We start from the raw sequence: 17712 nt of genomic DNA on the forward strand, positions 1-17712 counted from the left end.
TTCAGTAAAATGTGTTACATTCCTCAAGGGTATCATTCCATTTTCACTGTTACGTTTGTGTACAAACTTTTCTCAGTATGCAGAAATATTTCTGTTTCTTTACTTGGTCCCTTTCTAGTCATGAGATTGCTCAAATATCAAGTTTCTAGGAATTCATTTCCTATATTTTAAGACAATTTACAGTTGTCTTTCTTCCACATTAAACAGCACTTTAACTTTGCTTATATATCTTCATTGCTAGTTAATTGTTATCATTATTATATCCATTTTTTACAATAAGATATCATTTTGTGAATAAAGAAAAAAATTCAATGAATTTATTAATCAATATTTTCAAAAATGTATTCATCATTCAATGAAATTTATTCATGAACCATATGGCAATGAAGCTTATTAGCTTAGGAATCATGTAGGTATGTGAAATTGTATCATTTTTACCATAATCAGTTATGAGTGTCTTTGGTTACATTACTTGACTTCTTTGAGCTATTCTTTGGTGAAATGGGTATATTAATAACCCATAGCCTCTAGCATTATTGTTAGAATTTAATGAGCTACTAATTGCAAAGTGCGTTAAGAGTGCTTGGCATAGTGTATTATATTTCAACTACTACTAATAGTAGATTCAATGATAGTAGCCTTAGTTGTAGAAGTACTGATGAAAGTAGTAATTCTTATTTCTTATCAAGTAGAAATATATTTCCCTTGAGAAGGAAATGGCAACCCAACTCTAATATTCTTGCCTGGAAAATTCCATGGACAGAGGAGCCTGCCAGGCTATAGTCCAAGAGGGTTGCAAAGAGTTAAACATGATTGGGCATAGAATTTCCCTAAAAGTGTTAGTTGAGTAAATGAAAGAATAAAAGGATTAAATGTGGGAAGTAACAATTCATACTATATTACATTTTAGCCACAATGGAACAGACAACATCCCTTTTAATAGTGTCTCCTTGTGATGTGTGGTACATGTCAAGCTTACTACACTGAATACTAAATAAGTACACTTGATAACAGAAAAAGAGATACAAACAGGACTATGCAAGTGCCACTAGTATTTTGTGCTTGTATGTGTTAGATGGATGGACAAGACCACCATCTTCCCCCTCAGCAATAAGCCCATGCTTTATAGTTTCTTTAAACTATCATACTGTTTCCTCTGTGCAGGGAGTTAAAGAGTGGGAGTTTTTCCATGAGGAACAAGGGCTATGATGGAGAACTGACACTGGAATTTGTTATTATCTTTGTCCTGCTTGGGTGTTTGTAATAGTGTGAAGGGAAATTTACTTATCTAAATCTTTGTTATCACTCTCTAATCCAGCCTGACCACTTCAAATGTTTATGTCACTCTCTTATAGTTGTCCAATAAGTATAAAAAGTAAATTATTTTGAGATAATTTATTTTACAATGTATTTTGCTGTTGTTCGGTCACTCAGTCATGCTAACTCTGGGACCCCATGGACTGCAGCACTCCAGGCTTCCCTGTCCTTCACTGTCTCCCAGAGTTTGTTCAAACTCAGGTCCACTGAGTTAATTATGCTATCCAACCATCATCTTCTGTCATCCCCTTCTCCTTCTGCCCTGTCTTTCCCAGTATCATGGTCTGTTCCAGTGAGTTGGCTCTTTGCATCATGTGGCCAAAGTATTGGATCTTTAGCTCCAGCATCAGTCCTTCCCATGAATACTCAGCATTGGTTTCCTTTGATTGACTAATTTGATCTCCTTGCAGTCCAACAGATTCTCAAGAGTCTTCTCCAACACCACAGTTCAAAAGCATCATTTTTTCAGTGTTCATAAGAAACACAAATCAGAATTCTTAGCAATAGTTTTGCTACATAACTAGAATCATGTAAACATGTTTCCAGTTTCTTCACAAAAGATTGTTATAAAATTATTACATATCTGGGTCTTAGAAAATTTTTTTCTTAAAGTCCTTAAAAAGGTATTTGTATTAAAAATATCAATAATATTTTAAAAGAATAAACTTCTATTTATCATCTCCCATATAAAGCCCTGTGTGGATGAGATTGTGTGTTTGATAGAAAATGATGATTTTCAAGAGGGTGATTTAAGAGTATAGAAATTTCAGAAAACACAGACAAAGGGAAAGAATGAGCCATTAGTAGCATTATACTAAAAGTATGTCAAATAATTTATTATATTGCCTAGGGTTTTTGCTACCATTTACTATACAAAACAAAGTGAATTGTCCAGAATTGCAACCTCTACACCAAGTGGAAGGCTGGATCTGAGGTACTTTACAAAACAGTAGTTCACAAAATAGGTTTCTCTCTCAGTTCTTTATAAGACATGTGATTATTTCACAATGAAGAATAAAATTTTCTCTTTGCGAGCAAAACCTAAAAGTTGACATTCATCTTTTCAATATCTACTCATTCAAGAATCACTTAGTGAAAGCAAAAGTTCATCAAGGGTGAGGCCTTAAACTTTCAACATTTTCTCTGTTTTCTAACTCCAATGCTTTTGTCTGGAGTTTTTGTTTTGTTTTGTTTTGTTTGTTTGTTTGCTTTGTTTTTTGACTAAAGAGATTTTTCTTTAGAATATGCTAATCCAAATGATTGCAAACTTTGGTTTGAAGATGTGCTTGAATGAATGTTGCCTTTATTTCCTTTAGCAAAGTGTCAGCCTTCAATACCACCCAGAAGCTTCTACATAGGCTGAATTCTTCAGCTCAGCAACTAAGTGGTATAAGCTACAGGGAGTGCATGATACCAATTTCCCACAGCCTTCTTATTTGCTTAAAATTGCCTTTCAAAGATGTTGACTTCACTCTATAAATTCCTGAATAGTTTGGGCTCCGGTCTTCTCAGAAATCCCTTCTCTCCCCTCTGCCATATAATGACAACTGAAGCCAGGCAGTGTGTGGTCCTGATGAGAGTTCCCATTTTGAAGCATATGCAGCTTTATTTAAAATGGGAAGAGCATACCAAAGGGTCATCATTTCTTTTTCAGGAATCCTTGTGTTTAAATAGCTTAATATAGTCTCATTATGTTGACCTTCTGGACTTCTCTTTCTTATGACCTTTAATTAAAATAGTTACATATAACAATATTATTCTCTAGTATTTCTGGAAACTTTCCTACTTATTTAATATTATCACTTTTATTATAATTTTTCATTTTTATCTAGCATGATGTGATTTTTAACAAGTTTGATAAAGTACATAGTTTAATTATATTATTTAAATTGATCATCTTTAAAATCTTTCTAAAATCAGCATAATGGCAGGATTTAGCACATGTAAAGAATATTTTAGGAACTGTTTTGTGAAAATAATTGCAGTTGTGTTTTAGCAAAATGTTATGACTGAAGTATAAAGAGAGTCATCAAAACATATCACTGATGGTTTAATAAATTGTAGAATCTTTTGATATATGCTAAGAAACTGCATACACATTTGCTTGGTCCTTCTGTGAACAACATATTTTAAATAGAATATAATTATTTGAAAGAAACTAACATAACTTAATGGTGATACAGCTTACCTTTGTTGAACATGCTGCTGCTGCTGCTAAGTCATTTCAGTACAGTCCAACTCTGAGCGACCCCATAGATGGCAGCCCACCAGGCTCCTCTGTCCACAGGATTCACCATGCAAGAATACTGGAGTGGGTTGCCATTTCCTTCTCCATTGTTGAACATAGGTACTACATTTCAATATATCATTTTAATAATCAAAATTAAATTTAAATGAAGATAGTTTTTTCAGATTCAACTTTAGCTACTGAAACTGTCTAAAAGCAAAAAATCAAATAATGATATAACCATTAATTACTCACAAAGAGCACTGAATTTCTTTAACATTTAAAATTCCTAAAGAAAAAGCAAAAAAAAAAAGGAAAATTATAATTCAGCTTACATGCAATTGGCAGTCGAGGTGGCACTAGTTGTAGGGAACCCACCTGCCAATGCAGGTGACATAAGAGATGAGGGTTCAATCCCTGGGTCAAGAAGATCCCCTGAAGGAGAGCATGGCAACACATTCCAGGACTCTTGCTTGGAGAATCTCATAGAGAGAGAAGACTGACAGGCTTTGGCTCATTGTGTCACAAGGAGTCAGACATGATTGAAGTGATTTAGCATACATGCACACTACATGCAATTAAGTTATCAAAATTCCTATTGCTTTTTATTTAATTAAAAAAATAAAGTATGTGTCATATACCTCCTGACTACCTTAAAGCTAAAACAATGCACTCTTTCGGAACAATTTTAGTTTTAATTGTAAAGGTCTGGTGTTGTTCAGTTGCCAAGTTATGTTTGACTCTTTGTGACCCCGTGCCAAGCTTATCTGTCCCTCACCATCTCCCAGAGTTTGCCCAAGTTTATGTCCAGTGAATTGGTGATATCATCCAACTATCTCATCCTCTGTCACCCTCTTCTCCTCCTGCCTCCAAACTTTCCCAGCATGAGGGTCTTTTCCAATGAGTCAGCTGTTACATGGGGTAGCCAAAGTATTGGCACTTCAATTTCAGTGTGAGTCCTTCCAAAGAGTAGTCAGGATTGATTTCCTTTAAAATTGACTGGCTTGATCTCCTTGCTTTCCAAGGGACTCTCAAAAGTCTTCTCCAGCACCACAGTTTGAAAGTATCAATTCTTCAGCACTCTGCCTTCTTTATTGTCCAGTTTTGACATCTGTACATGACTACTGGAAAAGGTCTGGTATTTAGATTCAAAAACCAAGTTTATGTAAATGATATCAAAATTTTAAGATGGTCTTATATTTAACACCCTAAATGATGCAACTTAGAAAGTACTCCAAGCTAATTTGAGCACATTTGAGGAAAATACTGAAATTTCCTTATGTTTGAAAAAAAGCTAGGAAATCTATGCAGTAATACTGAGGATTTTCATCTGCTGGCTAATCATTACAATATTTCCTTATGCTTAAATTTTACCACACTCTGTCATGTTTGTCCTCAGAAATTCACTTGGTTTTGTCTTTACCTGCATGTTTCTTCCAACTATTCCAATCCATAGCTTTCCCACTTTCCCACCAAGAACATTGTGTCTGCCCTTCCCCCAACCTCCTTTATCTTGATCCAACCCCTTCTCCTAGACTGAGTTCCACTCTCAAGCTATTCTTTTCATCACACCCTTGTTTTCAGGCACTTTCCTTGCTCAGCAATCTAGTAAGATTCCAATATCCTGGTATTTTCTGTCATGTTAAGGCTTAAATCCTCTACCTATTCTTCAGGATTCCCAAATCTCCTTAATGATCTGGGCCTGAGTAATCTCTGTCCATTGGGATCCTGTTTGATGCAACTTGTACTAGTACTAGCTACTCTGATCATTTCTTCCTTTGAACTCTTATTGTGGTTTCAGTTTGAATCTGATTGTTAAAATAAATAATTATCAAATATATTTAATAACTGTTCACTAGTTGTCTAAAGTATCTAATATGTCATCTATCTAATATAAACTGTGCTTATTTCTCCAACTTAATTTGAGGACAGAGGCTGTGTTTTCAGTCAGTTCAAATCTTGCAAACAAAATATTCTCCACACCATGTAATAAATCATAAAAACATAAAAAAAGATGCTTTGTATAATTGGGCTAATCAGTAAAGATATTCTGGAGTTAGAAAATAAATTCTGAAATATAGATACAATGTCCATCGGTGAGAATTTGGTTAAACCCATTTCCAGGAGTCACAATTTTAATCATTTTCAGGCATGGGGTGGGGCAAATGGTAAAAAGCAAGACATAGAAAACTTCTATATGAATGCAGTGCAGGAACAGCTTCGGGGGTATGGAATCTGTACGGTTTCACAGAATCCTGCTTCATAAAAGCCCAGTGCTTGGTTTAACCCTCTGATCCATTGTCATCTTGAAATTCTTAATACTGTTTTAACACAGGGTTTGCCTTTTCATATTGTACTGGGTCCAGGGAATGATGTAGCTGGCCCTAGAATTAGAGCAATACTTCCCCAAACTGGTAAAAGGGGCCCAAAACAAGACAAAAAAAAATTTTTTTATGGGATACATTAAAAGAACTGATGAACATATGCATAACAAAAGCAATTGATCCATAGCAGATGTAGATAGTTATTTAGAATAAGTAGTACTGTCATACCTCTTGCCTTATTGTTCATCTAGTGTATATGAAGATTCTTTGCATGTCCCAGGACCCAGGTTCCATTTTGTGCTATTCAGTTCTAAGAACTATCTCTTCCTGTTCTTTATTGTTAAATGCACTGCTCCTGGGTAATTTTGTATTTCCTACTATAAGACAAAGCTAGTAAATTATTAATCACATTGCCATTCTTTTTTTTTTTTCCCCCTTTGGAATCCACATTGATTTTCTTAACAGTTGCTAATGCCAATTTTAGCATCTTTAATGACACTTTTGACACTACACAGTCCATTGTGCAATTACCCATTGTGCTTTCAATTACCCTCTCAAAGATTTTGACTGTGCTTCTTTGATGAAATGCAAGTCTTTCCAAGAGTAGGCTAAATAATATGAAAAATGATTCACTTTCCTTTATTAAATTTGCTAATCAGAATTTTATAACATAAATATAGAGCAACATACCTTCTAATTAAGCCTTCTCTGAATTCCTTAACCTGTATTCTCTGCATTCCTAGAATGTGGCCTCCAGAAAAATTAAGAGGAGTGATCTTGTGGAGAATGTGAAGAACAACCCCATTCCAGTGGATGATCTCCCTTTACTCTTCTGGATATGTTCTGTCTTACCTCTCTTAAGCCTATGCTTAAGAGACAAAGGGTATCCCTTGCACAAATAGGATTGCAGCCATCTTAGAGGAGTATCTGTCATATGGTTGAAACCTGTGAAGGACTGAAGGACAGGTAGCACAGGATACACACAGATAGCATAGAGTACTTGCCACCACCCCTGCATTTCTTGGGAGATGTACAAGACATGAACCAGGTTGAAACATGAACAAATTAGAGGCCATAGAGGGACTCAGATATGTGACTTAAGCCAAGAATTAGTTGTTGGGCTTCAAAAGCCAAGAGTGCTGACATTATTTTGATCTAATATATAATACCATATAATGCCATATAATACCATACCAGGAAGGCTAAAGAGAGTCATCCCTGGGTTAGACTGCTTTGCTGGAGAGTAGAAGACTCAAAGATCCTGCAAAAGGAAAAAAAAAAAAAATTACAGCTAAGAACCCATTTAAGTCCCAGTATGGACTAAGTGAGTTTTACCAAAAATGCACAGAAGCGCAACCAGTCCATGTTCACTTGAATTTAGAAAAAGTGAAGGAAGGGATTCCAGAGATCAGGACCAAGTTCTGAGGCCATTTTGCCCAGGCTTAGATGGGGACTTTCCCAATCAATTATACAAAGACGATCTATATTTTATAAATATACTATAAAAGCATATCTGACTTTTTAAGATATATCTCTTATGTCTACTTGAAAGAAACTTCAAAGAATCTTACTTCCAGTGATTTTGATGTATACATCTGGGTAGGTTCTAGAGTTCTTTATTCAAAAAATAAAATATCCAGGTGATTTTTATATTTCCTGGATTTTTGGAATTATATTAAACTCTTTTCTATATCATGTTTATCTAGAGTCAATAAAAACTCTTAAAATATTGTTCAAGGAAGAGATATAAATTATATGAATATAGAAATCTTAGTACTTTGATGTTACCTCTATCAGGAAGCTTAAATGACCAAGAAGCCTGAATTTTGTGTTATTCTTATATGCTCTTACAAATCATTTTGGTTAGCTGATGTATAAGTTTCCTCTGGCTGAAGTACTAACATAGCACAAACTTGATGACTTGAAACAACAGAGAAATTCATTCTATTACAATTTTTGATGCCAGAATTATGAAATGATGGTGTCATCAGGGTCAAACTCCTGGAGTATCTGAAGGAAATTCTGTTCCTGTTTTCTCCCAGCTTCTGGTGGCCCTTGGCATTCCTTGGTTTGTGTAATCACTCAGTTCTCTGTTTCCACCTTTACATGGTCATCTCCACTTCAGTGGATGATGCCTCTGCCTACTCTTCTAATGACATTTCTTTTTGTATTTAGGGCTCAGCTTCATAATCCAGAATAAGACAGCTCCATCTCTTAAAATCTTTAACTAGATTTTTTTTTTTTTTTTTACTATATAAGTTTGCATTTACCCCTTTGTCATATGTCTTCTGATCCTGTTCATGACACCAATCAAATTGCTGTTCACAGCGTACACACTGTTCACTGAACCCAGGGTAGGCAAGGCATGAGCTAAGAGGCTGGAGGGAGACTCAAGGAGCCATAGAAACTTCAGACACATTTATTCTTTCCTGGCTTACATGGCAGCCACAATACAGCCTCCTACCTGACTGACACAGCAGCAATAGCAGCAGCCACAACATAATCATAGCATAGCTATACTGGAGCCATAACATAACCTTATATAACACAATCATGATGTTGCTCCAGTGTAGCCTCAGCTTAGCAGCAGCCAGAGCTTTCATGGTGAAGCTCATACAGATACTGTAGCCTATGATCAATGAGTATCTTGTGATGTGCATGGGAAGTGCTATAAGTGATCTCAGTTTTTACATAAACATGCAAAGTCATTGTTTGAGGGGAGACATCGGGTGAGAGGTCATGAGAGCATGGGGCAAGAGAGCTTGACTATGCCATCTTGTTCATTTCCCCACATTCCAACCCTTCAGGGTCTTTTGCCTCACAATCTAGACAAAGTCCATCTTCTGCAATATTCCCTTGGCAAGTAACAGTGACTCTTGAACCCACATTTTGCAACAACAGTAGATGCTACAACATAACAGTTGCATCCCCAGCACATGGCAAAACTCAATGCCAGGTATCACCTGGAACTCTTGTGGCAGTCCACCCTTGCCCTCATGGGGCTAGAAAAGCCACCCACTACAGGTGGAGTGCCTTTATATTCCATGGCCAAGTCCAGTCCACCATCTGCCCTTTGAGATTTCAGGAAAGCCTCCAACTCCATCCCTGTGGGGTTTTTATTGAGGACCTGCAAACCCCGCAGTAAACACCAGGCCCACTCCTTCAAGCAAGTGACTTTTGTGGCATTCACGGCCCACCCACAAGGTTCCAAATGCTTTCATACTGTTCTAAATCTGCAAGAGAATAAGGTTAGCAGCACATCTTGGGACACATCCTTTCCAGTACTCTTCTACTAAATGTATATCACAGGGCACCGCCTTTAGAGTGCACTATTCTACATCTAGGACATATCTCATGGCTCACCATAAACAAAGTTGCATTCAGCACCAGTGTCAACCAGGGCCCTTACCCTCTGTACATTAACTTGCGACCTGTAAATTGCAAGTTCTACTTGGGGCCTCTGGTTCCTGCTTGGTCTCTTCAGGAGGGCACCTTGGTCTGAGCCCTATCAAAGCAGAAAAGAACATCATTGAAAGAACCATCCTTGGGCACCATGTAATCTTTTAACTAAACTACCCATATCTCTTACTGTGGGTGCTTCCAAAACCTGGTAAACTGCTGCTCCAGTCTCAGTGGCCTCCATAACTCTAGGAGCAGAGCATTGGGCTGTCTATCAATTTATTTCTGTCAATTCCCACTGTCAGCAAATCGGCCCACATTTGCATTCTTGTCACTCAGATAAGGCCTTTACAAGCTCAGGCTCTCTTTGGCTCTTTGGGGTCTTCACACTTCTAATCCCCTTTGCCTGCAGTCATCCCTCTATTTCTCCCATTCTAGCCACCATTGAGGTTACCTCAAAGAAGGGGCACCCCGCATAGGGCACAGGAATAGCAGTCAGGGAGCCAAAAGTAGCAGATGGGCCATTGTTCAAAATGGTATCTAGAATGCCGCCATTAAAATACTCATTATCTGCGTCGTGTGTACTCAGGTTAAATATCGACTTCCGCATGCTCAGTTCTCTCACCACTTAGGTCAACTCAAATAGGTATGCCATTTGCTCACAGCATCCAGGACCTCTCCTGCATTCAACCACACTGTGCAGATAGTTAATCCATTCCATGAGGGTGTGCGTTTGGTTAGGTGCCCTTTGTATGAGTCGCCTAGCATTCTGCAATCTTTGTCTCAATGAGGATACAGATGAATGGATACAGATGCCAGCCATTCTACTTCATCCTCAGAAAACAGGATACTGTCCAACCCTGTGTCCCAAAGTCTCAAGAGCCTTGCTGCCAAGGGTTCCCCTTGCTTTTGCTGAAATTCTGTACCCAAGTAAACCAACACCACTTGAGTATATGGTCAATATGTTGCGAAGTCAGTCATATTGGAGGACCCCTTGAGGATGCTCCCCTTGGGGCCATAGGCTGCTCATGCCTCACTTTCTGCTGTACAATGGGCCTCACTCTCAAGCAGGGATCCACAGTCTCATGGTATTCATCATCATCATCACCGTCACTTACTGCCTCACTGTAAGAGATGCTGGGCTCTTCAGGGCCATGGGGTTCTTGCTCCATTGCAAATATATGTTGCTCTAGTTCTTCCAAGTGTTTCTGCACATCGGGCACCAGCACGGTATCATGGGGGACACTATCTATATTCATCTTCAGGGCAGTCAGGAAAATCCACCCAACTGTGCCAGCAGCAATCTCTGCCACCTTGTTCAGCAAATGGGAACTCACTGCCTCTAAAGACTTTTCAGGGCTATCCAGTGACCTGTCCACTGTCTCCCAGTCTTCAACTGGAGCCCACACCAAGAAAATCACAGCCACATGATATCACATGCTACATGGGTGGCCACTGGCTTTCTTCATCCAGTGGAGACTCAGGCTCTTCAAATTGCTGGGTATCCTGTTTACTATGCCAATTGTCTTGCTGATCCTGTTCATGACACCAGTTGTACTGCTGTTCACACTGTCCACACTGCTTGTTGGACCCAGGATAGGCAAGACACAAGCTAAGGGGCTGGAAGGAGACTCCAGGAGGCATAGGAACTGCAGACATGTTTATTTTCTCCTGGCTGGCACCACAGCTATAACACAGCCTCTCACCTGACTGATGCAGCAACCATAGCAATAATCACAACATAACCATAAAGTAGCCTTAACACAAGCTCATATAATATAATCATGATGTTACTCCAATGTAGCCCCAATGCAGTAGCAGCCATGGCTTCCATGGTGAACCTCATACAGGCTTACCACACACAGTAGCCCATGACCAAGCAAGTACCTTATGACATGTATGCCCAGTGCTATAAGTGATCTGAGCTTATAACTTGAGCTTATAATCTGAGCTTATGACTTGAGTACATAACCTTCCAAAGTCATTGTTTGGGATAAGACATAGGTCAAGAGGGCATGAGAGCATGGGGAGAGCGAGCCTGACTGTGCCATCTTGTTACTTCCTCCACACCACATAAGGTGATATTCACAGTTTCTGGGAAGTAGAATATTCATTAATCATTTTTGGTCATCCATTTAGCAATGACACAGGCAATCATATATGCAATCATACTTGCTATTATTGCCACATAGTCTAGTAGACCTAGTAGAGTGTATGATGTATAGCAAACATGCAAAAGTAATTTTCAAATAAATAAAAAGTATATTCCACAAGAGCTCTTTAGCTCATTGAACTCTTAATCTTAGATTGCCAGAAATGTGAATATATGTGTAAGTATATTTTTTCTTAATATGTTCCTACTAACAGCATAATTAAAAGTTGACATTCTAGTTTCTATAATGCTAGATAATTTATTTTTAAAAAATTAGTACTGTAAAAAGCTTACTATTTAATCTGTAAAAGACATGACAGATATAAAGTAGAGGTATACTCTCCTAACACTACTTCTTATGTTTAATTTGGTTGAAAAAACATGATTGACTAAGCAAATTTTTAAGCCAAATATTTATCTTGAGTTTTGCAAATTGTGTATGGACAAATGTTCCAAACTGTTTTAGTGCCCCTGCAAATTATATACATATGGTTCCCAGTGGACCAGTGGACCTAGTGGAATTATATACTTATGATTTCTAGTGGACTAATGAATAGTGCTCATTTTTGAGAAATGAATGTTTGAGAATCTTATTGTGTGAGCCAATGTACTTTGCCCTAAGGATAAAAAGATGAACACAAAACAACTATTCACCTGCAAAAACATAGGATTCAGAGTAGTTATATTTAGCTACTTACTGTTTCATTATTCAAGGATTTGTAAAATAATTAAAATTTAACATGGAAGACAAATATTTCATGAGATCTGTTTGCATTGCTTTAGATGAGAATGGCTTTTTACCCTGTTTAGTATGTGAGGATTTAGATATTTATGTCTAAACTTCTGGGGCAGAGGAATGAATTGGGAAATTGAGATTGACATATACACACTATTGATACTATGTACAAAATAGATAGATACTATGTACAATGGCTTAGCTGTAAAGAATCTGCCTGCAATGCAGAAGAAGCAGGTTTGATCCATGGGTCAGGAAGAGCCCCTGGAGGAGGGCATGGCAACCCACTCTAGTCTCTTGCTATGAAAATTCCATGGACATAGGAGCCTGACAGGCTATGGTCCATGAAGTAACAAAGAGTCAGACATGACTGAAGCAACTGAGCATGGGTTTGAATTTGTTTTGGGGGATTTGTTGTTGTTATTGTTGCTTCTCAGATACATAGTGGTGCTAAAATAACCCAAAAGTTTGCAGATCACAGTTAATGAAAATGATAACTTCTAAAGGTGGTCTTCTGGTTCTAGATGATGGAGTAAAAGGATATGTGCTCATCTCCTCCTGGAAAAGCACAAAAATCACAATTAACTGTTGAACAACCTTCAACAGGAGGATATTGGAACCAGTGGGAAAATATATATATATATATATGCTACATCCAAAGACAAAAAAGACACTGTGAGACAGTAGGAGAGGCACACTCACTATAAAAACAAAGTCCATACACACCAGGTGGGTGGCCCACAAACTGGAGAATAACAATACCAAAGAAATTCTCCCACTGTTGTAAAGGTTCTGAACAAAAGGATTCGGAATCTGCAGGGAATCTGACCCTGAAAGCCAACAGGATTTGATTACAACTTTCATAGAACTGGGAAACAGAGACTCTAGTCATGGTGAGCACAAACAAAACCTTGCATGCACCAAAATTCAGAGGACAGGAGCAGTCACTGCAAAGGAGACTTAACCAGAACTACCTGCTAGTGTTTGAGGGTCTACTGTGGAAGTGAGGGTCAGCAAGGGCTCACCACAGGGATGGGGGCACAGGCAGCATCAGTCTGGGAAGATGTCCCTTGGCTTAAACTCTCTTGGAAGTTGCCGTTAACCTGAACATACAGCCCCCATATGCTGTGTCATATCAGGCCAAGAAACTACCATGGAAGGAGCCCAAGCCTACCCATCAGCAGATAATTGGGTTAAAATTTTACTGAGCAAGGGCCTGCCCAGGAGAACAAGACCCAGTTTTTGCCACCGCTAGTCTCTCCCATCAGGAAGCTTACATAAGTCTCTTTGCCTCCTCCATCATAGGGCAGACAGAAGGAGCAAGAAGAACTACAATCCTACAGCAAAAAAACACATTACAGAAAGTTAATCATGATGAAAAAGCAGGAAATTATGAAGAGACAAGATAAAACCCCAGAAAAACAAGGAAATGAAGTGGAGATAGGCGATCTTCCAGAAAAAGAATTCAGAATAATGATAGTGAAGAAGATACAGGATCTTGGAAAAAGAATGGAGGAAAAAGATTGAGAAGATGTAAGAAATGTACACCAGAGACCTAGAAGAACTAAAGAACAAACAAACAGAGATGAATAACACACTAGAGAGAATCCATAGAAAAATAACTGAGGAAGAAACACAGACAAATGACCAGGAGGACAGAATGGTAGAAATCACTGCCACAGAACAGAATATAGAAAAAATAATGAAAACAAATGAAGACAGCCTAAGAAATCCCTGGGGCAACATTAAACACAACAACAATCACATTACAGGGGTCCCGGAAGGAGGAGAGAAAGAAAGGACCTGATAAACTATTTGAAGAGATAATAGCTAAAAACTCCCCTACATGGGAAAGGAAATAATCAATCAAGTCAGGGAAACAGAGTCCCAGGCAGGATAAATCCAAGGATGAACACACTGAGACACATAGTGATCAAACTGACAAAAATTAAATACAGAGATAAAATATTAAAAGCAAAAGAGAAAATGACAAATAACATACAAGGGAACTCCCCATAGGGTATCAGCTGATTTCTCAACAGAATTCTATAAGCCAGAAGGGAATAGCATGATATACTTAAAGTGATGAAAGGAAATAACTTACAACCAATAATACTCTACCCAGTAAAACTCTCCTTCAGAGTTGACAGAGAAATCAATAACTTTCCAGACAAGTAAGAGAATTCAGCACTACCAAACCAGCTTTACAACAAATGCTAAAGGAACTTCTCTAGGCAGGAAGCAAGAGAAGAAAAAGACCTACCTACTGAAAATAAACACAAAGCAAGTAAGAAAATGGCAATAGGGTCATACATATTGATGATTACCTTAAATGTAAATGGATTAAATATACCAACCAAAAGACATAGATTGGCTGAGCAGATGAAAACATGTGCATGTATGGACTTCCACTTACCACATCACTCTGCCAGACATCAACCCCCCCCAAAAAAAAAATTATGTAGTTATTTTATATTTGTAGGTTAATCATGTTCCCATTATGGCTTGCATTTGTAATTATCTTTTATTTTTTGTCTGGCTATTGATTGTTAAAACTGATAAACATCTTTTACTATTATAACTAGATAATTATCACTCAGTACCATTGTATCACGATTGGTCAACAAAAAAATAATAGAATATATATAAAAATCTTTAATCACTTTTTAAAGTTCAGACGCATATCAGAAGTATCTTTGAATACAGTGCGAAGTAAGCCAGAAAGATAAAGACCATTACAGTATACTAACACATATATATGGAATTTAGAAAGATGGTAACGATAACCCTATATGCAAAACAGAAAAAGAGACTCAGATGTATAGAGCAGACTTGTGGACTCTGGGAGAAGGCGAGGGTGGGATGTTTCAAGAGAACAGCATCGAAACATGTGTATTATCTAGGGTGAAACAGATCACCAGCCCAGGTTGGGTGCATGAGACAAGTGCTTGGACCTGGTGCACTGGGAAGACCCAGAGGGATCGGGTGGAGAGGGAGGTGGGAGGGGGGACCGGGATGGGGAATACATGTAAATCCATGGCTAATTCATTTCAATGTATGACAAAAACCACTGCAATGTTTTAAAGTAATTAGCCTCCAACTAATAAAAATAAATGGAAAAAAAAAAATAAATAAATAATTTTTTTTTAAAAAAGAAGTATCTTTGAATTTTTTGAAAAATTCAAATGCCAAGGTATTGCTTTTCTTTTGCCAGAGCTCCTGATATGTTTCTAATGAGCAGCCTTATTTAAAAACAATGGAACTATATGAGGATCTTTTACTTTTATCTAGTTTATTTCCCTTTTCCTATCTCATATTCAGGGCTCACATTTCACTTAGTTTGTTATGTTATTTCTGTCTCTCTCTTTTTTTTTCTTGTATTCTTTCTCAAGGCTTTTTCAAGGATAGTAGAAAAACTTTTGATACAAATATATAGCTAATATGTATAATATATTTTTATTTATTTTTTATTTTTTCATTTATTTTTATTAGCTGTAGTATTTTAAAAACTTATGAAATTTTGTCTAACTAAAAATGTATGATATTTTGATTCTGCTTGTTTTACTGTATGAATAGAATGTTAAACTATATTTAAAAATAGATATGCAACAAGCAACACAGTTTTACTGTAACATGGGGAATTATAATCAATATCTTATAATAACCTGTAATGGAAAATAATTGAAAAAATAATATGCTATAAGTATAACTGACTCAAAAAAGAAAGAATTTTACTTTTTGAGATTTAATAATGTTTATTTTTATGTCAATTTTCCTAGATGTGCTATTGACATCTATTAAAACGTATGAGATACAGAATTTTAAATGCATTTGTGTGGAATATAACATTAGCATAGATTAATTAATTATAAATCTATAATATTTAAATTATTAATGACATCATTCAAGGTGCTCCCATTCTTATTTTTTCTGCACTTGTTAATGTTACTATGTCTCACTATTATTATATATATATTTTTCTCCCTTATATTTCTTCTGAGTTTTCTTTATGTATCTTTGTTTCTCTGTTGTTAGATGTCTAATGGTTTATGGGGTCTATCTTCTTTGTGAATTGTACTTTTTATCATTAAAATATTCATCTTTGAAAAAATGAAAGTAACAATATTAAACATTTTAGAAATGATGCATTCCTTACTACAGTAATTTTGTGATTAGCTGGAAAAGCTTTAGAAATAATAAAAGCCAAAATCATAAATAAGTCTCCTTGCAGTCCAAGGGACTCTCAAGAGTCTTCTCCATTGCTAAAGTTTGAAAGCATCAGTTGTTCAGTGTTCAGCCTTCTTTATGGTCCAGCTCTCACATTCATACGTGACTATTAGAAAAACCATAGCTTTGACTATATGGGCAAAGTAAAGAGGTAATCTACTTTAGGTAATCTACTTTAAATAATCATTTTATTACTTGCCAAATTCATCAATATGTTCTACAATATAAAATCCTGAAAAGCTTACTATAAATGCATATCATACCAAATTTTACTTGAAATTGATAGAAGAATCTAGTACATACCAGAAATATAAAGTGTACAAATATAAAGTAAGAATAATTTTTGTATTCTACTCATCTAGCTCACAAAGGAAGTCAAAAATTAAATGTTTAAATTCATATTTGCAAGCAGAACTGTCTGTATAACTTGAGGGTAAAAATTAAATGCAGGTCTCTTTGCTCAAAATTACAAATAATTTCAGGATGACAGAACAGAAGCAGAGCATTAAACCAAGACAGGGTCCTTATAAGCAGGAAACCCTGTGGACTTCCCAGATCACAGTTTCATGATCAAGAAATTGTCCTTGTTCATAAGTTCTACAGTGTTATGTACAGATTTTCCTACATCCAGTATTCCAACATCAGTTTTTGATGATCAGTCGTTCCATATTTATCCTTTTCTGAGGATTAATATTTAATCATTTTAAAATGGGCTTTTAAAATTTTAAAATAGTATTTTTTTTGCCCATATATTTTGGATCCTAGGCTTTTCTGGTATGTATTGATAATATTCTGATGCTTGTGGTTTCAAGTCTATATTTAGTTTGGATGCCTTATTCTGGGAAAATTGAACAATCCTTTCTAATGTTGCAGGTTCTTTTTTAAAATAAATCCTCATGTTAGCAAATGCAAGTGCACGTGCCCAATGCACAGTGAAACCAAACAATACCCAAACACTGGAGTTTGGAGAAGAGAAAATTTTATTGCTAGCCATGCAAAGAGATGGGTAGTTCATGCCCTAAAAACCCTGAACCTGTGGATAATTTTCAGCAAAGCCCTTTAATAGGATAGGTGGGACAGGGGGCTTTCTTAGTTCTTGCAAACTTCTTGGTGTCAGACCCTTTGTTCTTGAGGTAAAGTTATAATGTTCCTGTAAACTTCCACCAAAACAGATAATCTCTGTTCTGACAAGAAGGAGCAAGATCCCAAGGTCAGCTTTCACCCTCTGAGGGCCAGTCCCTGGCTAAAAGGAAAGGATCCCTGCACAGGCCAGTTACTTTACCCAGGAGTATTCCTCCAGCACTCTATCTAGGTGCTCTTGCCAGTGTCT

The sequence above is a fragment of the Odocoileus virginianus genome, chromosome 8 (genome assembly GCF_023699985.2).
Source record: "Odocoileus virginianus isolate 20LAN1187 ecotype Illinois chromosome 8, Ovbor_1.2, whole genome shotgun sequence".
In the NCBI taxonomy this organism is placed as follows: domain Eukaryota; kingdom Metazoa; phylum Chordata; class Mammalia; order Artiodactyla; family Cervidae; genus Odocoileus; species Odocoileus virginianus.